Source organism: Pagrus major, chromosome 20, assembly GCF_040436345.1.
Source record: "Pagrus major chromosome 20, Pma_NU_1.0".
NCBI lineage: Eukaryota > Metazoa > Chordata > Actinopteri > Spariformes > Sparidae > Pagrus > Pagrus major.
Window position 1 is genome coordinate 23,615,535 of NC_133234.1, and position 22,813 is coordinate 23,638,347.

At 41.2% G+C, this 22,813-nt stretch overlaps 1 protein-coding gene across 1 annotated transcript in view; it reads right to left on the reverse strand.

Annotated features, from left to right (window-relative positions):
• Positions 1–22,813, reverse strand: part of LOC141015952 (leucine zipper putative tumor suppressor 2 homolog) — a 38,734-nt gene that overhangs the window by 12,724 nt on the left and 3,197 nt on the right. The window contains exon 2 of the mRNA XM_073490178.1: positions 10,166–10,296. The gene's annotated coding sequence lies outside the window, so the exon portion shown is untranslated. The remainder of the gene's footprint in view (positions 1–10,165; positions 10,297–22,813) is intronic.

Here is a 22,813-nt window from a genome sequence, read left to right on the forward strand (position 1 = left end):
TGGCCCGGCCCTGCGAGACTGCAACGTCACACAAACCTGCTTTGAGACAAACTGAAAGAGGCTGCACTAAATCCCTCTTTGTTAGCACCACGCCATAAACACACACCCACAGCCACCGAGGTGAGAGGCTAAAAATATTCCCCACACCAGGTGAAGTGTTGGGACCTATTGGAAAAAAGAAAATGTTGTACCGGCCGTCACAACTGAGAGTCTGACTAAAGGAAGATGTGGAGAGAAAGAAGTCAAGGCAGAATAGAGAGGAGGAAGAGGAGGGTGTCTCAGTTTTCAGCAGGGAGCGTCTGCATGAGGGAACAAACAAATGAGTCTGTCTGGATCCCCTCCTCCACTCTACATCTCTCTCTCTGCCCAAACTTTCGAATCTCACTCTCTCCGTCTGTTCTGCACCTCCCATCTCCTTCTTCTTCCCCCTCTCTCTGGAAACTGGAACATAGAGGGAAAAGTGTGACAAAACTATTTTAGTTTTGTAGACAACCTACCTTTCCTCAGGCAGACACCTCACACCCCTGGCAGACACTGCCGGTCACCGTGCCAAATGTTAATGTTTCCAACTAGGGCTGCAGCCATTATTTTAACTGGTCAGTCTTTGAAATGTCAGGAAAAAGTGGCAAATAGTGACCAAGATTCTTTAAATTACTTGATTTTTGTCCAAACAACAGTCCTAAAAGCCAAAGATATTCAATTTACAATCTTCACATTCAAGTAGCTGAAAACACAGAACGTAGTAATTGACTGTCATACATGTAAATCAACTAACCAATTAATTGACTATTTCAAACTATGCAGGGTGCCTTAGCTGAACAGTGGTATCAGCTGATATTTGCCTTGTTGACTGCTATCAACCTGTCTGCAAATAAGACGTTCATCTGCTGTGTCACACCAAATTTGCAGGGACACATTCCTGAGCTACTGGCTCATGACATCCTTGCCATGAGTTTGAAAGGTGATGTAAGTCCTGAAATATTCTTGTCTTTGAGTAGCTTATTGTATAGCAGGCTACCACCGCGTTAGAGGCAATTACTTACTTTAAAAAAACAGTTAAGGACTATAAAACAAACCAAAAATTCGAATGAAGCCAAAATTGCTTTCATTTTCTTAACAAGCGTAGCATCTACACACTCATATACAGTAGTTGGTGTCATGCAAGAGGGAGGAGGAGGAGGAGGAGGAGGAGAAGAAGAAGAAGAAGAAGAAGAAGAAGAAGAAGAAGAAGAAGAAGAAGAAGAAGAAGAAGAAGAAGAAGAAGAAGAACTTCTTTTTGACAAGGGTTACATGGTGTATTATGGACTAAGTAGCCCCGCTGGACTGATACCAGTAGCAGCCCATAAAACGGTTAACTAAACAGACATTCCTCATGAGAGCCTACAGTTTGTTTGATGCACTGAACACTGTCAATGATTATACAGCACTGAAAGACAGCAGAGGCCTCCTTTCACTGCCCCATCACAACACACACACACACACACACACACACACATACACACACACACACACACACACGCACACACACACACACTTCTGGATTAATGTCCTCGGCTTGTCACTGTTTTTGTTTTAATGAGCAGTAGCAGAAAAGAGCGATCAATGAAAGGTGGTGGCAGCTTGTCATTGAGCTTGTCTCATTGATAAATCATTGCATTTCCCTTCACAACTATTACATTTCTGGGTTTCTTTTAATATTAACATGCAATAAACCTGTAAAAAATAGCTTAGAGAGTCTGAAACAGCTAACACCAAACATCACTGTCTGTCACCTTGATTGCCAACGTAGTAAAATTCAACTTCCCTTTTCTCCAACGTCCCTTCCCTCCGAGTTTCTTACCCCAGTTTGCTCCCTGCATATCTGCTCTGGAGTGTGACCAGCTCCTTCTTATCATCCGGCCTCAGCTCCTTCAGCTCCTTCTGCTTTAGTCGGCTCAAACATTCACTCTGTTCCTGCTCTCCTGGATGTTTGGCTCCATTTCTGACCAACTCTCCTGAGGAAAACTTCTCTAACCCCCCTTAAAAAAAGAAACAGCTCATTCTCAAGCCAAATGCCGCCAACGTGAATGGGAGCACAGTCCCCTCCCCTTCCTCCCACCTCCTCCTCCTCAGCACAGCCCAGCCTCTCTCTCCCTCTGACAGATAGACCTCCTCTCTCCATGCCCCGCTCCTCCTCTACCATTTCCTTTGACCAAAGAAACTACACTCTGCAAAGTCCTCTACTGCCTTTGTCAGGCTGTAAAAAAGAGGAGAAAGGAGAGAGAAACAGAAAGCCAGGGAGAGGCGAGCTGTCAGTTAAAGGCCTTTCTACTCTCCTTGCCTATTTCAAGAAGAAAGCAACAGAGTAAAAAGAAAGCGGAACTGCATGAGGATATCATCTCACTTTAAAAAGTTTTTTGATTTGAGCCTGTCAAAATTAAGTCTTCATCGGAGTGCATTCAAGACAAAAACTTAAGAAGATGCCAGTGAAAAGAAGAAGAAAAGCTGGGAGGTGTGAGGATTCAGTGTTGGAGAAATGGGTGAAACTGGTTGGAGACAGACACTGGAGTAAAAAACTTTCTCTATGAATCTGCAGTCCTGCTTCTTATCTGTCAATCTGATCTAAAAACACAGTTAGCCATACACCTAAAGCTCGAAAAATAATTACAGTTAATCACTGAGCAAATTCTTAATTGAAGAAGCCATCACTGTGAATTAAAGGAGGTAAACCTATCAGAAATCAGCACTGATGGTGCTTTAAAGCAAAGACAAGATGGGATCATAGTATTTCAAAAGGTATGTCTCTGCATCTCTACTCTAAATTGATAATTATAATAATAATTAAAGCTGCAAGCAGCGATGAACGGGCCCTCGCAGTCCACGCGCGTCGGGGCGTGCTGCTGTCGGGACATGCTGCTGTCGGGGCATGCTGCTGTCGTTACATGCTGCTGTGTGGGCTTGCTGCTGTCGAGGCTTGTTCATGCAACAACTTGCGTAGAGGAAACAAAACTGAAGGCAATGAAGCTGCTGTTTTGTCATTTAGCAATAAAAGCGCCACCTATTGGTCGATTTGCACGAAATTTTGTAGAAATGCTCATCGTGTCATGGAACACAACTGGGAAAAGTTTTGTGTTAATCGGACTGTATTTCATCAAGATACACAAGAATGTCTGTTTGACCACAATGTGCAGGAAATTGTTGTTTTATAATTTGGGCATTCTGTGGACTAGCACATTTCTTTTAATAACTTTTTGTCAGGAGGGTCCACAGATGCTGCGTGCAAAGTTTGGTGCAAATCGGAGAAATTGCCTGGGAGGAGTTCGAAAAAGTAGGTTTGCGACATTTGGCGAATTTGCGAATGGAAATTCAGTGCGAACGTGGGCGTGGCCTACATCACACGGTTTGGCTGTATTCAGGGAACATATAGATATAATGTTTAACAATGTGCACCATATTATGTGGGAGTAATTAGCAAAAAACATTTTTTCTTGACAATAGCGCCACCTGCTGGTCATTTTTGGTGTGTGAGTTACAGGGGCCGGTCTATACCACCCCTATGAATTTCATATCCATAAGTGTTATGGTGTGGGCACAGTGCCAAATATAAAATGAAACTGCCACCAGAGCGCCACCTAGTGTCGGATCGGTAACCCCTTTGTCAGCTATCCTCAGGAGGACATTGACAATGACTGTACCAAGTTTTGTGTTAATCTGACCAACCGATGTCCAGATATAAAATACTTCAATTAAAAGAGCGCCACCTAGTTGTAATGGGCCAAGATTTTGCACAGAGCCTTAGGGCCTCATGTGGAAGTAGGATCCTGAGTTTGACGTCATTCGGACACACCAATGTGGAGATATGCAACACTTCCTGTTTGGAACGAAATCTGCAGGAAGTTTTTATATAATAACTTGAGTATTCTTTGGCGTATCAAAATTCTTTTAATAACTTTTTGTCAGGAGCGTCCACAGATGCTGTGTGCAAAGTTTGGTGCAAATCGGTGAAAATGCCTGGGAGGAGTTCGAAAAAGTAGGTTTTCGACATTTTGCGCGCTAGCGAAAAAAAACGGTAGGCGTAAATGGGCGTGGCTTATATCAGGAGATTCAGCACAATTCACTGAACGCGTGGATATAAGGTTTTTGAATGTGCGACAAAGTATGTGGGAGTTATTAGGCAAAACGCACTTTCCTTGATTGTAGCGCCACCTAGTGGTGGACATTCACAACGACAACAGATTATGAAATTTTTCGCCAAGCCTAATGACTTTGCCAAATAAAATCGCGTTTTCATTCACATTCAGGCAGTGAAAAATGCGATCATTTTGGCAGGAAAAAAAAAACAAATAATAATTAAAGCTGCAAGCAGCGATGAACGGGCCCTCGCAGTCCACGCGCGTCGGGGCGTGCTGCTGTCGGGACGTGCTGCTGTCGGGGCGTGCTGCTGTCGTTACATGCTGCTGTCGGGGCTTGCTGCTGTTGAGGCTTGTTCATGCAACAACTTGCGTAGAGGAAACAAAACTGAAGGCAGTGAAGCTGCTGTTTTGTCATTTAGCAATAAAAGCGCCACCTATTGGTCGATTTGTACGAAATTTTGTAGAAATGCTCATCGTGTCATGGAACACAACTGGGAAAATTTTTTTGTTAATCGGACTGTATTTCATCAAGATACACAAGAATGTCTGTTTGACCACAATGTGCAGGAAATTGTTGTTTTATAATTTGGGCATTCTGTGGACTAGCACATTTCTTTTAATAACTTTTTGTCAGGAGGGTCCACAGATGCTGCGTGCAAAGTTTGGTGCAAATCGGAGAAATTGCCTGGGAGGAGTTCGAAAAAGTAGGTTTGCGACATTTGGCGAATTTGCGAATGGAAATTCAGTGCGAACGTGGGCGTGGCCTACATCACACGGTTCGGCTGTATTCAGGGAACATATAGATATAATGTTTAACAATGTGCACCATATTATGTGCGAGTAATTAGCAAAAAACGTTTTTTCTTGATAATAGCGCCACCTGCTGGTCATTTTTGGTGTGTGAGTTACAGGGGCCAGTCTATACCACCCCTATGAATTTCATATCCATAAGTGTTATGGTGTGGGCACAGTGCCAAATATAAAAAGAAACTGCCACCAAAGCGCCACCTAGTGTCAGATCGGTAACTCCTTTGTCAGCTTTCCTCAGGAGGGCAGTGGCAATGAGTGTACCAAGTTTTGTGTTCATCCGACCAACCGATGTCGAGATATAAAATACTTCAATTAAAAGAGCGCCACCTAGTGGTCATGGGCCAAGATTTTACACAGAGCCTTAGGGGCTCATGGGGAAGTAGTATCCTGAGTTTCATGTCATTTGGACACACCAATGTGGAGATATGCAGCACTTCCTGTTGTGACCCGAATCCACAGGAAGTTGTTATTTAATAACTTGAGCTGTCTTTGGCGTATCAAAAATCTTTTAATAACTTTTTGTTAGGAGCGTCCACAGATGCTGTGTGCAAAGTTTGGTGAAAATCGGTGAAATTGCCTGGGAGGAGTTCGAAAAAGTAGGTTTGCAACATTTCGCGAGCTAGCGAAAAAAAACGGTAGGCGGAAATGGGCGTGGCCTATATCAGGAGATTCAGCACAATTCACTGAACGCGTGGATGTAAGGTTTTTGAATGTGCGACAAAGTATGTGGGAGTTATTAGCCAAAACACACTTTCCTTGATAATAGCGCCACCTAGTGCTGAAAATTCACAATGACAACAGATTATAAAATTTTTCGCCAGGTCTGATCTATATTCCAAGTTTGATGAGTTTTGGGGTATGTTCAGGCAGTGAAAAATGCGATCATTTCGTCAGAAGAAAAAAAAAAAAAATAATAATCACTAGAAAAACAATAGGGACCTCGCAGGTTTCCTGCTCGGGCCCTAATAATCACTACAATTACAATAGGGTCCTCGCAGTTTCACTGCTCGGGCCCTAATTAAAGCTGCAAGCAGCGATGAACGGGCCCTCGCAGTCCACGCGGGTCGGGGCGTGCTGCTGTCGGGACGTGCTGCCGTCGGGGCATGCTGCTGTCGTTACATGCTGCCGTCGGGGCATGCTGCTGTCGAGGCTTGTTCATGCAACAACTTCCATAGAGGAATCAAAACTGAAGGCAGTGAAGCTGTCATTTCGTCATTTAGCAATAAAAGCGCTACCTATTGGTCGATTTGCACGAAATTTTGTAGAAATGCTCATCGTGCCATGGAACACAATTGCCAAAAGTTTTGTGTTCATCGGACTGTATTTCATCAAGATACACAAGAATGTCTGTTTGACCACAATGCGCAGGAAATTGTTGTTTTATATTTTGGCCGTTCTGTGGACTAGCACATTTATTTTAATAACTTTTTGTCAGGAGGTTCCAGAGATACTGCGTGCAAAGTTTGGTGCAAATTGGAGAAAGTGCCTGGGAGGAGTTCGAAAAAGTAGGTTTGAGACATTTGGCGAATTTGCAAATGGAAATTCAGTGTGAACGTGGGCGTGGCCTACATCACACGGTTCGGCTGTATACAGGGAACATATAGATATAATGTTTAACAATGTGCACCATATTATGTGGGAGTAATTAGCAAAAAATGTTTTTTCTTGATAATAGCGCCACCTGCTGGTGATTTTTGGTGTGTGAGTTACAGATGCCAGTCTATACCACCCCAATCAGTTTCATATCCATAGGTGTTATGGTGTGGGCACAGTGCCAATTATAAAATGAAACTGCCACCAGAGCGCCACCTAGTGTCAGATCGGTAACCCCTTCGTCAGTTGTCCTCAGGAGGCCATTGGCAATCAGTGTACCAAGTTTTGTGTTAATCCGACCAACCAATGTCGAGATATAAAATACTTCAATTTAAATAGCGCCACCTAGTGGTCATGGGCCAAGATTTTGCACAGAGCCTTAGGGGCTCATGGGGAAGTAGTATCCTGAGTTTGACGTCATTTGGACACATCAATATGGAGATATGCAGCACTTCCTGTTGTGACCCAAATCCACAGGAAGTTGTTATTTAATAACTTGAGTATTCTTTGGAATATCAAAATTCTTTTAATAACTTTTTGTCAGGAGCGTCCACAGATGCTGTGTGCAAAGTTTCGTGCAAATGGGTGAAATTGCCCGGGAGGAGTTCGAAAAAGTAGGTTTGCGACATTTTGCGAGCTAGCGAAAAAAAACGGTAGGCGGAAATGGGCGTGGCCTATATCCGGAGATTCAGCAGGATTCACTGAACGCGTGGATATAAGGTTTTTGAATGTGTGACAAAGTATGTGGGAGTTATTAGCCAAAACGCACTTTCCTTGATTATAGCGCCACCTAGTGGTGAAAATTCACAATGACAACAGATTATAAAATTTTTCGCCAGGTATGACATATATTCCAAGTTTGATGAGTTTTGGGGTATGTTCAGGCAGTGAAAAATGCGATCATTTCGGCCTAAGAAAAAAAACTAAAAATAAGAATCACTACGATTACAATAGGGACCTCGCAGGTTTCCTGCTCGGGCCCTAATTAATAATTGCTTCAAAGAATAAATCTTACTCCCCTACGTTTAGTGTTAGTGGCACCAAATGCATTTTAATTGTCCAGGTCCCAGGGTTTGGTTCAAAAATGACATGTGTATCAACCGGGGGCAGCTAAAAGGAAGTGTAAAACTTCAGCCAAATCCTAGACAAAGACATTCATCATATTGTTATTCTGTACAGAAAATCCATTATTTCCCTCTGCAGCAAAGTAGAATTACATAATTAAATACTTAACTAAAGGACCGGTACGTTCTTCAAATTTCTTCAGTAAATGTAGCCTTGGCCTACTTTCCATTGCTATTTGTGTGTGTGCCGGGCCTTTAATAGCCTAATAATAGCCTATAAATAGTATCATAAATTAGGTTTATAATGAAAAACTGCATTATTTGTTCTCTGGCCACATGGGGGCAGCACAAAAAGCTGTAAACACAACATTAACATAATCCTTTTAAGCTGCTATTGGAAATATGTTTGAAAACAGCTTCTTATTTACACATCCAGCAGACACAAGTCATGTTTCTGGCCACTTGATGAATGCTTTAGCTCTGTTGGCTGTTAAAGCTAGCTGCCTACAGTGGATTCTTTTAAGAGGATTGTCGGTGAAAACAGCTGCCCACTGCTGCTTGAACTAAGATTGAGGAAAGCGGTTAGAGTAAACCAAAATTATAGTTGTAAAGTGACTACTTCGATATCAAATGCAGTCATTTTATCCATTGTTAACATATTGAGTAGTGTAGCTTTAAGACTTGTAAGTTAGATATAAAATGGATAAGTTTAACACGTGATTTTCCTGAAAGCTATAATCATCTTGGGATATTCATGTGTTAACTTGTGCCCTTATTAAACCTTGAATCTGAAACCTCTTTGATATAATATTTATGATCACTGTAGTTTAACAAAGAGTCTCTAAGTAACCAGTTGATCAGCTTACAGAAGAGTATTTTCTTGTGACAGCGACTGCATTCTGCTTTTGCCTTGACCTGTAATCGACCATATGGCCAGCATGAAATAAAATAAAGGAAACAACAGGATGAGATGGTGAAGTCAGAGCTCAGCTGCTCAGCTCCCAGATGAAGAGAGGGGTAAAGTAGGGTACGAGAAGTAGGCTATGCCCTGCCACTGCCTTACACACACACAAACACAGATCTGCCCCTCTTCCCTTTCTCTTCTAAACTCCTTCTCTTCCTTCTTCTCCTATAACTGGGTCACATTGGTAGGTACCAAGTTTGTCCTTCAGGCACTGAGACGTCAGGGAGGTAGTTCAAGGTCATTCTTGGTCACGTCTCAATGGGAGGTCTCCAGAACACTGAATATGCCACAAGTGAAACCAAGCCAAACCAACAGAAACCACTCTCCTGTTAAGAGTCCAAGATTGGACGACAAACACCATCAATCAACCGCCCCGAGGCCACCAGTGTTGGGATAAAGAGGCAGGCTGCAAATCACCTCTGTGAATGCCACCATTAACACTACCTCTTTATAGGCTGAGGGGGGGCCTAACATGACTCAGCCCCTTTAGAGGGAGTTGATTTACAAGCTGAAGCGACAGAGTAAAATGACGACTCTGTGGCTTCCTTCCCTGTCTGCAGGACAGCCAACGGAAAACCATGAGGGAAATTAAAGTAAAGTTCCAGTTAAAACAATCATTCCAGTGCGGCTTTGCAGTAACATTGGGTACATCTGCCTGGTGGTTTCTGGTTTATCCTCCTCAGCCATATAAAGTTTATTATCCTAAAGGAATACACAAAACGTTAAGGAGCACCGTCTGTGGGCCAATTTCTCGTGAACATTGAAAGTGGTCCCTTAGAGGCCACAATTCTAGTTTATCTGTATCTATGGCGGATGCCCAGCAGGTGGCCATCCATCATAGGCCGAGCTGCCATCTCTCTGCGGTCTGTCAGCCCAGCTTCCTTCTATATTTTCATAACAACGCCTCACGTCTGGGACCAGAAACCGACAGAAAGCTAGGCCATCCATCAATGTCCGTGCTGCCTCTGCGTGGGGACATCACTCCCTCTGGACGCTGCAGCTAAAAGTGGCCACAACCAGCCGGCCCTTTGGACCGCTTACTTTGAAAATAATCCACCACGGCACAAAGCAATCCACGAACATCTCTGAAATAAAACAAGTGTGAAGGTTTAGCACTCAGCGGGGGGTGGCTCATCAGTTTTTAGACACAAATGAAGAGAAGGGAGAGAGGGAGAGCTTTTGTAGATTGAAATAACTACTCCGAGTAAGTCCGGTCATAAATCCACAGAAATGGGATGGCTGTATTGAGTTGGCAGGGACCCGACTTAGCCACACTCTGATTTACTGTATAATGTGCCAAAAAGATTAGGGTTACGCTTCCAGCTCTGGAATTATAGCAAAACCCTATCCATGATTAAGATCTGTTGCTCACTCCCACGCAGCAGGAATGTGTTAACATCCACACGTAGTGGGATGCACACTACTATGTGTGCGGCAAGCTGCAGCCAATTCTTAACATCAATAGTCTCGACGAGAAATGGCTCCAGAAGAAAATGGTTTCAGATGTCAGAGAATTAACACAATCTAAAGCTTTGTGAGAGAAAATGTTTGTGTAAAATCAAACTTCAAGGTCTTGCTTCACATCAGGGAACAGCTAAAAAGTTCAAAGTTAAACCGCTTACCTGTCAATGACACCCTGTCTTTAGCTTCTGGAGGCCTTAGAAAAGCATGAGGTAAAGGTCGGTCGAGCATCCCAGGAACTCACACCGATGAGAGGATCTTCATTCTCTCTTCGTCTCTCTGTTCTCCCAGGCTGAAGGGATAAAAAGCAAAAAAATATGTGATGTTGAATCAGCAGAGGAGAGGCTGTGAGACCACTGAGGAGAGTTGGAAAACCTGAAATGTGACAAGTGTGTTTATAGAAGTCAGCGAAAAGAAGGAAAATCTGAGTCATGACGGCAAAAAGGCTTCACACAGAGGAGGGTTGAGACTGAGGGGATTTTCCATGTCAACAAGAGTGAAGAGTGAGACCAAACCTTGCACCCAGTTCACTAAACAACTATCCCCTGAGTCTAGTAAAAACAGGACTGTTGATCCTTTTACGTTTGTGGGTTTTCACAACAAGTTTCTGCCATTTTCTGTGGTCACATGAGGTTTACACTTAAGACAAACACAGTTTCCAAGTGAAGAAACCAGTGTTGCAGATATGAAACATGAAAAATGTGAATAAAACAAACTTTTTGGATTTTGGATCAAATCCTGCCTTGACGTTCAGAAAGACAAAAAGGTGAGACTCACACTGCCACCATCTGGAAAGAAGTACAGAGTCCATCTGCTGCTCATTAAGCTGGTGTATTAGTGGTAAAGCAATATTTAAGTTTAGAGTAGAGAAGCATGAGAAAAGAAGGAGAAGTGCGAGAGGTGAGTCGACCACACAGTCATTATTTCAGACTTGTTGTTCACAGTCCTGCTGCCGGGAGAATGTTATCATTGCAATATATCATATTAGATTACATTACATGTGGTACTATCACGTTTTCAGCAAACAATATCATGTCAGGTAGAACGAACTATTAATAAAAGAAGAAATAATAGCGAAATGTGGTGCTAAACAACTTCCCAACTTCACTTCTCCTCTTTAGAGACCAATTTTTCAAGGTGTCCTTCCTCTTGTTGAAGTATAACTGAATTTATATAAATATCTGCAAAACTGAAGCATCCGACTAATTGCCAGTTGGACCTCCAGAGATCATATTTCCAAGTATTGCTGTACATGAATTATTCAAACAGTATTCAGAAACAGACAGGTACATTATGAATCTCTCACTGACCTAAATGTGCTCGTATCGCAATTTAAAATAAAAGTTTTAAACTGACAAAAGCTACGACAAATTACCAGAAGTTCTACAAACCAAGAAACCAACAGACCAGTAGCTTTAACAGATGGTTCTGTAATTAAACAGGGTAAAAATATGAGATGTGAGATGATTGAGCATGAGGAAGAAAATACTGCAGTGATGAAAGTTTTATTTTTCAAGGAGATAAATGTTCTTAGTCTGATCTGTGTGTTTGTTAACAGAAAAGGTGACATTGTAATACTTCTGTAATATGTTTTTAAAAAATGTAATACAACCTGTTAATCAGTGAGCGCTAGGGGTGCTGCCTCGTGGATTTTGTTACCTTCAGACAGAACAAGACTGACCATTTCCCCCATATTTCCAGTCTTTACACCAAACTAAGCTAACCAACAGCTGCTGGTAACTTCATACTTGGCATACAGCTGTAAGAGTCATATTGACCTTCATATTTAACTCTTGGCATGAAAGCAAATGAGTCTATTTCCCAAACTGCCGAACCCTTCTCTTGAAAAATGAACATATGGTAGTCTAGGGATTCATCGGTATGAGATTTTCAATATAATACGTTTCGGTACGATAACCATCTCCAAAAATATCCACATCTTTTTCTAAGTGCTGTATTCTGGGAAACTGGGCTTGTTTCAGTTTCTTGAAGACGTTTCACCTCTCATCCAAGGGGCTTCTTTAGTTCTAGCTAACTCGAGGGGAGTTGCAGCTTTTAACCTCCCACACAGAGTTTAAAAGCCTACAACTCCCCTCCAGTTGTTTGTTGCAGTTCCAAATTCCTTTACTTAATAACACTAATTTAAAAGTTTGTAAAACCCTTCTTGGTGGCATGCACTCTCTCTGAATGCTTTCTAGTAATATCTGTAATAAATATTCCAGATGCCTGTCTTTTTGGATAAAATCATACAATATAAACAACAAGATGTGAATCAATAACCCAATAAAATTGAAGGTAACAGCCCCTCGCTGAATCTAGATAGATACTTTATTAATCTTGCAAGGGAAGCTGTATGTTACAGCAGCATTATCAACCAAAGATTTAGAGAAAACAACAAAAGATTAACAGTAATCTGAGAGATCTGGAGGGTTGTGGTGAACTGTGGTAGGAGCTGAAACTGAGAGTGAGAGTGGACTAGCAGCTAACTGGTTAATGTGCATCCTGTTTTATCAGCAGGATCAGGGATGTTTGCTAAAATTAATGTTACCAACTGCCTGCAGGGTTAAAGCAGCTGTACGGGCTTTAGTTAAAGCTAAACAAACCTGCAGGGCCTCCATCTGTGCCAGACACACTGTATTAGTATGTTACAGACAGATGGAAGTGCTGAGGAGACTGTGGCTTCCCACATGTAATGTATCTCAATCCAGATGGCTTTAAGGCAGCTTCTTAAATGTTGTACTGCGATAGTGCCAAGCCATAGTGTAAAGTAATGCCTCAATACTTGTTTAAAAGACAAACTATGAGCCCACAGATCATAAACAGGTGTTTACTTAAGAGGGCCGCTCCCCTCACCTGCTATTCCACATTGAGGGGGATAATCCTCATTAAAGGAAGACCAAACAGCAGACAGAGGGACACAGATAGAGGAGCATGTGTGCTGAATAAAAACGGAGTAGAGGGCGGTACTGTGATTACCATTTCATTACATTATTCATCTGCTGAACGGGCACCTTCAAAGACAGCTTTCAATAACACTAAACCTCCCTGTGACATGTTAACTGACCCATAAATCAATCAACAATCAATGAGGTGCAGGAGTAAAGATGAGAAGTCTCTTGTTCTTCTCCATCAGAAAGTATAGACATTTTATTTGAGAGAAAGAGACGACTTTAATGTCTCAGCGTTCCTTTGAAGAAGACGTGAATTGTTTTCACGACAGTTCAAAGCAAATAACACACCTGCAGTGAATAGAGGCCCTCCTGTTTGAAATGGTGATTGATTGAACAGGTAACCAAGTGTTGTTCATGTGTTGAGAAGGCTTAATGTCCTAAGTGCTTCTTTACAATCAGGATGAGTAAAAGATAAATCAGACAGGTACCTCATCAATATTTGTTTTCTTCCAATCTAAAGACACGGTAATAACCTGAATATGAGGCAACATTTTTTCTGGAAATGTTGTTTGAGAAAGTGTTTGAGAAAAACACCAGGGACCAAATTATAACTGCCAAGCAGTCAAGAATCGCCAGTGTTCAACAAGAACAGGGCTCAAAAATACTTTAGACACAGCTGCACAGGAGAGTGTGTGAGTATGTGACTGATACAAGATACACAAAAGCCATATTCACACAGGACTAGTATTACCTGGGGACCTCTAGTGATTTGTAATAATTGCAGAGGACGTCTGTGATCTTAATCCCATGTGAGTCTGACATTTCTGTAATTTGAAAAGTGATATATAACAATTTTTCGGCGAAAACACAGAGGTCATATGAAAATATTAGTCCTGTGCGAATCGGCATCTCTGTGGTTTAAGGTTGTATTTCTTTTTAAACATCTGTTTTCTGTTGTCAGACAATTGAACAAGTAGGTAATTTGATAGCAGCTCATAGCATGTATAACAGCAGTCAACAGCTGTGCAGTGAGATCAGCTATATTGATGTTTAAAAGTGATGACAGAGAAGGTTAGGAGCAACTAAAGGTCATCATATTCAGCCACCAAACATCCATTACTTGCTTTAAATGAGCTGCGTATGTGTGTTAATGCTGGTAACGCATGCAGAAAGGGAGGAAATCAAATCTACACTATATTAATAATGTGGCTGCTGAAGAACAGACAGTTCGCTTCTGAAAGTATTTCATGCTTTACTTTATGACTTCTGTTCAGGGTCGTCAAATATTTGGGCCAGTACAGTAGATTTGCTCTCTGGGCAATTACTCAATCTGTGAAAAACGTGATATACAACATCCGTACATAACATTGAACAGATAAAATCTGCCTCCTCTTGCTCTGCCATCCTCTTTCCTTCACCTTTTCAGATTTCAAAGGTCCTCAGTGAATGCAAAACAAATAGCATTTATCCATCACAGTGGCAGGGTTCTCTCAGATCACTCCAACAATAATTTTGGTAATAAAAGAAGTGTTTATATATCAAAATGCTTCAGTGTTTGTAGATGTCCTGGAGGGTATCCAGAGCACACTGAAACAGAGTTAATATCTGACAATCCGAAAATCGGACACTGGTCAGAGACCAATGACAGATGAGAGAAAGAGAACAGATTTGGGTTTAATCTGTGGGCAGGAGGGCCGACAATCTCCCAGCTGCCTAAAAAAAAGAAAACGAAAAAGATCCCAGGGGGTCAGATAAGGCCGTCTGTTCAGTATCCCACAGAGAACTGTAAGATTAAGCCTGCTTGCAGACATGTAGCTGGGGTTTCACAGTACAATGTTCACAATGCAAAGATAATACCGAAAGATTTTGTTGGTGACAGGTTCTAAAATGTCCTTGTTCCTGTCAAAAGTCACTTCTGTTAACAGTTGTTTGGCATTTGTAATGTTTTTTGACCACTAAGGGGCAGTGGTTAAGTTGTAAAAAAACATATTGACATGCTATCAGGCATGGTGCAACATTAGCATTCATTTATAGTTGTGTTTTTGTCCACCTGATGTATATTCACTCTCCTTATTGCTTTGTTTTGCAGCTCCTAAATAAAATGTATAGATTTACTATGTTTACCAGCGAGGAGCTAAAACCTTTTGTCTGTCTTCCTCTGGTATTGGACAGTTAATGTGTAGCACACAGGGTGCAAAATATCTTTTTTATCTACTGGCCAAATGGCTAATGAATGTTCAGAATTTACCAGCCAGTCAATAGATTTTCATTGTTTCTTGGGCTGGTGGAAGAAGCTAATTTTTAGCCCTTGTAGCACACAAGTTTTTTCAAGTTTTATCAATCAACAGCTACATGCTGCACTGTTGATGTGCAATCATGCGATCAATTGTTAATATGAAAACATTGCCATTTTTTGCTTCAACTATCAAACAGTTAAAAAGCTCTTAAATCAAAATTTAAAATAATTACTGCACGCAATCTTGTGCAGAAAATGTATGGTACAAAGACACACGGACCTCATATACCGAACAAAATGAACAGCCTGAGATTGAACGCCCGATTGCATTCATAAACATGCAGTATTAGTTGGTGTTGTCGTGCTTGTTTGAGCAACACAGCATGCAGTAAGTTTACAGCTAGACTGTGCAGTGTCCGGAGGTTAATTTAAATAGGATGTGGTGCAGGAAATAAATTTAGATACCTATTGGGAAGGGCAGTGTAACAGAGAAGTAGAAATGAGGATAAATGAGGTACAGTGTTTGCCGGGCTTCAGGCCCACACACACAAAAGCATGAGAACACACACACTGAGCCAGTGAACTATTAAGGAACAGGGTGGCGGCCCACTTCTTCCCTATCCAAACACCGCCACCCCACAGCACTTAGGTTTATTATTGTAATGTTCAGCCGTGTGCCAAAAGGTTCCAGGCAAGTTCACAAACCCAATACGAGAAGGTGGAAGCAACGCACGCTGAACAAAGGCCATTCAGAGTATAGGGAAGTGATATAGAATAAAAGGACATGGTGTGGACAGACATGTTGACAATACTGTACTCAGAATGCTAAAAATGCACACAACTGACAACATGACATTCATTTTCTTTTTCAAGCCTCTTTGCTTGTACACAGCGGTGGTCAGCAACATCATAACAGCATGAATGTTTAGACAAAACAACTTATAGAGAAGTTTGTGTTCAGAAATTCTGAAATCACACAACTGTTTATGTAAAAAGATAAAATGAGCAGACAGAGGGTGGAAAGTGAACCCGCTGGGAAAACTGGCATGTCTGCCTTGTTTGGCCCACATGGAAAGCATCACATTCCATCTTAAACAGCACCAAATCTCTGTAGTTTCTTAGTAATTCTTGTTTAGGATCATCCAGGCCAAACCTCAAACATCCTCCCACAATTTGGAAATCTACGGAGAGAAAATTTCATCCATTTCCACTGAGTGGTCAGGGATTGAGGATGAGGAGGAAGCAAAGAAGGACCAGGAGCGCAGCTGTTGGTGAGGAGGTGGTGTTTTTTGGAACAGATGTTAAATGTTTTTAACCTTAAAGAAAATGCTGAGCACACACTACGCAAAATGTTGTACAGTGTAATGAATCCAAAGCCTTGTTCCTACAAAAACTACAGCAAAACAGAAAAAGCCAGATTGGTGGAGTGATTAGATAAGAGGCTTTTAAGGTTGGCCTTAAATGCACGAATGTTTTGGGGAAGAAGAGAGAGAACCAGAGTCTCCGCTGAGTGCTGAGTTTAGTGATTGACCTGAATTCAAACACACAGACACAAACACCCTGAATAAACACTTGTGCAAGTAATGCCAATCAGCACAAATGATCCAAAGGTCACACTTGCATGAATACATGAATAGCGCTAAGTTGGTGGTGAGGAAACTATTAAACAACCACCATTGCTTATGAAAACCTATCTTAACATGACTCGGGAACAATCTGACTCTCTCTCGGAAGTTATGGTGACCAAATTAAACACACCGGACTTTTCTCTGGCTTTTTCTTGGTTTGTATAGTGCTGAAAAACATTTGGGATAATGTAAGTACATAACTCAATGAACTATGTGACAAAACTATGGTCATATTTGGACATTTTAGCGCAGAAAACTTGCATATTATATCTTTAATATCGGTTGGATATTAATACGAATATTTTCCAGTATTAATGTATATTCCCTCTTTAGGTGTGTTTCTATCTGAACGAGACCACAAACAAATGTAAGAAAAGAGCTTACAATAACTAATTTAGCCAGTTTTTAACTGCAGCTTACTTTAAAATATTACGTTGAACAAAAGATATTGTTTATTGATAACAAATTAAGATCATATCACACTGTAATTACAGTGAAAGTCACTAACCAACCATACTGATTTGTCACCCTGTCCTGACTGTCGGGTTTAATGTGTCAGAAGCCTTTTAACAGCAAACTGTAGACATACCCTTGGGCGTTTTCCATGACAACTGAGTGCTCCATTTGCTGTTGAAGGCCATGAGAAACAGCTGAATTAATCATCATTTAGTAGGTAAGTCAATTATTGGTGTAAATTGTAGATATGTATGGGAATAAGTGCCTGTAGCCTGTATCAAACAGAAAGTGGGATATAAACTATATTTTAAAAGAATGAGAAAAGTTGTCCTGTAGATTGTGAACTAAATATGATCTACACTTATTACTTGTTTGTTTTTTGACATTGGTATTTAATTTTTATTTATGAGCATAAGGAACTCTAAAGAGGAAGGTAATGATGTTTTATCTGTCGACTAAAAGGAAGTGCTAAACAATAAATCAATACATGATGAAAACAGAAAAAGTCAACAACAGGCGTTCATTACTGTTCTGTTAAGCGTGGATGGATAGATGAGCTGTACATTGTTTGAATAGTCGACATCTCTCATCCCCTCCGAGTGTGACTCTGCACGCCAATTACTTCAGATCCACTTCTTTTCTGCCTGCGTAAGCCCTTATGCAACGCTGTGACGCAGCTACTGCCCAACCATGCATCCCACCACCCACGTAGCTTCTGATCCGCACCCTCGATCTTCCCTGCCACCTCCTCACCTCACAGTCAGCCTGCCTCCCACCACATGGTCAGCCTCTCAACTTAAAAACCCTCACTTAATCAGGACCATGTGTTTGAGATATCACGGTTTTATGCATATCAAAGTGTGTGTTTGTGTGCCGTCCATCTCGTGGCCTCTTAGCAGGAGATAATCAGGCCAGGAATCACACAGAGAGCGAGGAGAAATGTATTTAAAAATATCCAAACAACCAACCTCAGGGAGGTGTCGTCCCACTTACACACTGTACCTCTAAACTTCGCTGATGCAATCATGCTCATCTTTATTTTACTAAAATTCTACTTGGATCCTTTTTTACGTTTCTTCCCCTGTCATCGATAATAAACCTTTTTCAGTTTCTGAAGGGAGGCATGTCAGATAGAGTTTGAGAACTACTGGACTTACAACAAGAAAACTTACCAAATGGCATTCAAGACTGATTTCCAAACTCTAAACTTCCGAAAAAGGACACAGGATGAAATATTACTCTGCGTCATTAGGCCACTGTCATTTTTAAAAAGCTGTCGAAAAAAAAAGATAAATATGACCTTGTTGAGTGGGAGTGAATGAAAGAAGGAACTCAGTGTAAAAGTGGAGAAAAACTAATGTAGAAACTACGACAGAGAAGAGTGTAAGAGTGACTGTGGACAGATGTCAGTGTAGATTTTTACGTAAAAGTACATTTCCCATTTTTTCTATATCATTTTCATAATATTGGCCGTAGATCTGTACTCACTACATCTATCATAACTGATTTGTACTGAGGTCTGGGAAGACAGACAACAAAGTGCAGGCAAGAAATATGAGACATCAAATGATCAGACAGGTGGTTCAAAACATATGTCTGGATATTTTGGGTAATAATTTCGCCGTTGGCTTTTGTTTGCTCTTCAAAATAGGTTTGGAAAAACTGACAGTCGGAGTTTAGCACCCTATCTGATTCGTGTTCGTTCGTTAGGTCGAGGAAAATTTAAATTTGATCCAAGATGGCAACTATTTGTGTTTTCTCATGTTGCTGATCCCCATCTGTGACACTGGCTGTGTGCTGCACCTTGGGGCAGGCAATGTGACGATTTTACGTCATGATCAATCTTGAAACTACTTTTTAGGTGAATCTTAGAGATTGCTATATTTTATGTCCTCTTACTTCTGTTTTCAAACTTCACACAACCTCACTGACCGGGTGTTCTAACAATTTCTTACTTCCTTTTATCGGTATCGGCCCCAAAAATGTGTGTCCGTCTTGCTCTATTAATGAAATATTGTGTTTTAATGGTGGAAATGGAGAAATCCTATTATTCTATATTGCAAGTCTGGCTATAGATTACAGGGCGTTTCGAAAATTAAGAAAAAAAGATTGCAATTTCAATAATAGCGATTCAATTGATCGGGATATCATTGTTGGGCTAGATCGCCCACCCCTAGCTTAACCCCCATCCAGAAGGTGTGAGAATGATCATCACAGGAGGCCATCAGGCAGCTGACACAGCTGAAGAGTATGAGTGGGAAAATAAGAGTGGTACTGAGAGAGGAGAAAAAGTGTGTGTGAGCAACAAGGGAACAAAATGACGTGAAAACAAGAGGAGAGAAGTAGGAGTGAAAGAGGCTTCAGGCCTGTACTGTACATCAGCACATATGGGCCTCCCTGCAGCAGCTGTGAATGTCATGATCACACTCCCATCGCAATCACAGCTGCTCATGGGAAAAGGGCATGTTGTTTTTCATGCGTTTTTTGAACACACATAATCATCCACAAGTGACAAGAGATGATGCAGCACGCTACGTGTAAATGCCATGTCAAATATTCTCCTGACACAACTCACTTTTTGGTGTAAGCTCAGAACTGGGACCGAGGCCAAACATAACAAAAATTGTGCCCACATTCTCAGACTCTGTCTGAACCAATGTAATCCGACCAGTTACACTGCGCTTCTCTTCGTAGCAATCAGAGGAATATTCTATCATCCTGAAGGCTGTTCTTTTGGTACATCAGTGCTCTGTGCTGAATGGTAAAATCACACTGTCTGACCAGGAAAAAAGAAAAGGGGACCACAAAAGTCAAGATCATCCTCCACGAATATCTAGAGTCAATCCAACTAATAGTTTTTAATAGAGATTTGACCGCTAAACCTCTCAGTAGAGTTTCAACCAGAGCTGGTACAGTATGAGTAATTCAGTGACTTCTGAGTCCAGCATCAAGTTATGCTGGATAAGAAGTGTTTTCCCCTCCAAGGACACCTTTTCCGCCCAGTCACTAAGTGATGTTGATGGGGGTGACTTTGCCCTGAAGACAGCAAAGTCCGGCCATTCCTGCATCTTATCAGGGCTGTTTACAAAACTGTAAATCTAATCAGAACTGCAGCAATTCCCCGGGCCTCATTCTCAAAGTGGCTGCAGGAAAGGAGGCAGCGACATGGGTCAACTCTGAGAAATAAAAGGGCACACGTATGGGAGAAAAAATAATTTGGTTATGGAAGTGGAGCTATGATTGAGTAATGAGACACAGGAGAGGCTCCATTTCTATTTCTCTACAGAGCAGGAAGGAGGGTACATCTATTATTTCGCAGTCATCAGTATTCAATAAGTGAACACTGTGCTGTTTGCAGAATGAAAAATAGCGTTGGATCATCATTTCCACTTTCCATCTTGTTCAGATACAAAACTATCCTGATTTTTTAAAATGCAGTGGATGAGACTGCACCATGCTGCACAAAGTAATGTTGCAGAAATAAACTGTTATTCTCTCTACAAAGAGAAACTTCTGGTAAAAGTTTTGGAAAAAGCACAAGACTGTGACTCACATTACAAAGTTAAAGGTTTTAAAATATGGATATGCTTTGTGTTGGTACTGTGGTCCATTTGCATTGAGATTGGGTCATTAGTCAAAGCGCCAGGAAAGGAGGTGACAAAATGTGGCAATTTGGGAGGTAAAAAATGTCCACAGATTAATGGCCAGTGTGCTGTGCACCTGAAAATTGGGACGAAGCAGAAATCACATGAGGTTTCAGCAGAGAGAACGAAGAGGGAGGCCTGTGTGTGGGTCATACATCTGTTACTAAATCCCCTAAATACTTCTTATCCTCAATAGTCAATATATTTTTAATCACAGACGTCAACTGCCCAGTCAGGACAGACTCTCAGCTCCAGATTAGACAGAGAAGGAGGAAACAAAGAAGTCATGGCCTGTTCCCAAGCTCAGGGATTCTCTCAAACCTCAGCCCCTGACTCCCGGTGCCCTCAGACAGATGTGCAGTCCAGCTGTGCACAAAACATTGAACTGGCTAAGAATACCAAACCAATCCTGGGGAGGATGTGAGGTCAAAGTCCTCTGTCTGTAGACGAGGGTGGCAACGTCTGTAATTGTCTTGTTTTGTCCAGCGTTCTGAAACCCTAATATGTTCAGTTTATTATCATTTAAATCCAAGAAAACCAGAAAATTAGAAGATTTGAGAAGATGAACGAGTGAGTTTTGGATATTTTTGCTCACAAAGTCCTTAAACGATGGGCCAAGAAATGTAGTACTACTCCAAGTAAGAGCGGAGAAGAAGACTGCTGATGGTGTAAACACTGATGTTTTATGGGCTCTACTTAACATATTGGCCATATGTGAACAGATTGTGACACGAAGGGAAAAATTAGATCTTCCCCGTCTCTCTTGGTTGCCTGTGGATTTGTTTAAGTTGTTTAATGCTGCTTGACTGTGGATTTCTCTGTGAAGGACTCAGGTCCGAAGGATCATCTCACTGCCTCTCTCCTCTCAGCTAACAGAGAACAACAGTAGCTGAAGTTTAGAAATGGAGTCCGCTAACATAAACCAACGACCGACTTCAGGCACGGCGCAGAAGTTTCACAGAGCCCCTTTAGCAATGTTGGTTCCTAAATATTTTACATCAACTTTGAAAATGTTGTATGGGGAAGATGCAACAGACTGGAACACAGATTGTGTTTTGGTGAGAAACAGTGAATATAAACATGGCTGTGTTTGTTTATGAGAACTCTCAGCAGAGTAACTTTAAATGTTTTTGTTCTGCGGTCTTAAGAGCTGCATTACAGCCAAGTCGCACACATTTCAAACATCATTTCTGAGTGTTGAGAAATACAGAACAATTCAGGATTTTTCGACCGTATCATCACCCATTTCTAAATCATACTAGTTTAGTTAATTTAAGCCACCAATCTTAAGCCTTATCTTGGTTTTGTGCTCTTCTGTAAGTGCTTTTGAGGCGTGCCTATTGGCTTCTGTGTTCGTATTGTTTGGTGAACTAGCCACACAGCTTAACAGGTGATTAATTAATTAAGTGTGGTTGGAACAAAGGGCCTATATAAACTGATTATACAAATACAAACAAGATATTTTGTATGCCATTATGATTAAAGTTGACAGGTTAATTATACCTTAAAAGATGGGTTTTAGTCACCAATTCAACCTCGCAAATATATATTTTCAAAAAAATCAATGTTACAACGTGCTTTACAATAAAATCCTCATGTAAAAGCCAACAAGACCAAAGACTTAAGATAAGCAAGATAAATAAAAAAAATTAAATAACAATAAATACCATCAGTTAAGAAAAAGCCATATGATAAAAGTGAGTTTTAAGAAGAGATTTAAAGGATACTGAGTTGACATTGCCTCCATGGTATTTACAGATGTGTACCGAGCAGACACGCAGGGTCAAAGAGCGTTTACAAAAACTGATTTCTGTGACAACTTAATCAGATTTGAATCAGCCTGTCACGCTAAAACCTACAGAATATGGTGTCCCACAGAGGTTCAAAGAAACACTGGAAACTAGATAAAAATCTCTTTGGACCATGCTCAGAAGGAATATAACGAGGAGTGACG